The sequence below is a fragment of the Galeopterus variegatus genome, unplaced genomic scaffold (assembly GCF_000696425.1).
Source record: "Galeopterus variegatus unplaced genomic scaffold, G_variegatus-3.0.2 Scaffold9679, whole genome shotgun sequence".
Classification (NCBI taxonomy): domain Eukaryota; kingdom Metazoa; phylum Chordata; class Mammalia; order Dermoptera; family Cynocephalidae; genus Galeopterus; species Galeopterus variegatus.
In genome coordinates, this window is record NW_007735790.1 from 38314 (window position 1) to 39303 (window position 990).

The window sequence follows — 990 nt, forward strand, 5'->3', positions numbered from 1 at the left end:
ACACACACAAAAACAAACAAACAACAACAACAACAACAACAAAACAAAAAAACCGGGGGGGCGGGGAGAGGAAGATATAACAACCACAATTTTTTTTTTTTGAAGCTCTTACAACAAGAAAATGGAGGGGACACACCTGGGTGGGAGGGGGGAGAGGGAGGAGGGAGGGAGGTTTCGGTGATGGGACACAATAATCAACTACATTGTATATTGACAAAATAAAAATAATAATAAAAAAAAGAACTGCAATTAGGGAAAGAAAAGGGGGGGTTATGGGCTTCTTTGCTCGTCTTGGACTGCCTCATTCATGATCTGAATTCACGATCTAAAAGACTTTTTATCTAATGATAAAAGCTTATGAAGCTTAGAAAGAAACTAGGGCATTTCTAATACTGGTTAGTGCATTCTCTGACCTGAGGCAAAAGTAAGCAGAGACATTGAGGTGATAATTCATCCCCTTTTTGCCCCATCTTTCTTTTTCTACTTTTGAGTTGTGATACAAGCAATTGAGCTGTGGGGGGAAAAATATTTAAATTTCTCTAAATCCTTTAAATTGCTTTTGACTTGTGTGGCTCAATGGCCCTTAGAAGAAAAATTTCCCCACCTCTCTTCAGACTTATTTATATTTGTTTACAAAGGAAGGAAGGGAGGGAGGGAGGGAGGAAGGAAAGAAAAGGCAAACTAGTCCAGAGGTTCTGAACCATGACTGCGTTTTAGAATCAACTGGGAGCTTTTCAATATCTTGATGCTCAAGCTGCATCCCAGATCAATTAAATCTGAATTTCTGGGGGTGTGACCCAGGTAATAGTATTGGTTAAATCTCTCCAGGTGATACCAATGTGCAGCTAGTGTTAAGGACGATTACACTTGTCAGATAAACCCCATGCGACCATATATTTCAAGCCCCAAAGCAGAACATCAATAATAGCTATCATTTCTTGAGTGCCTACTCTGACAGGCACTCTAATATATGTTATCCTTTTTATCTCA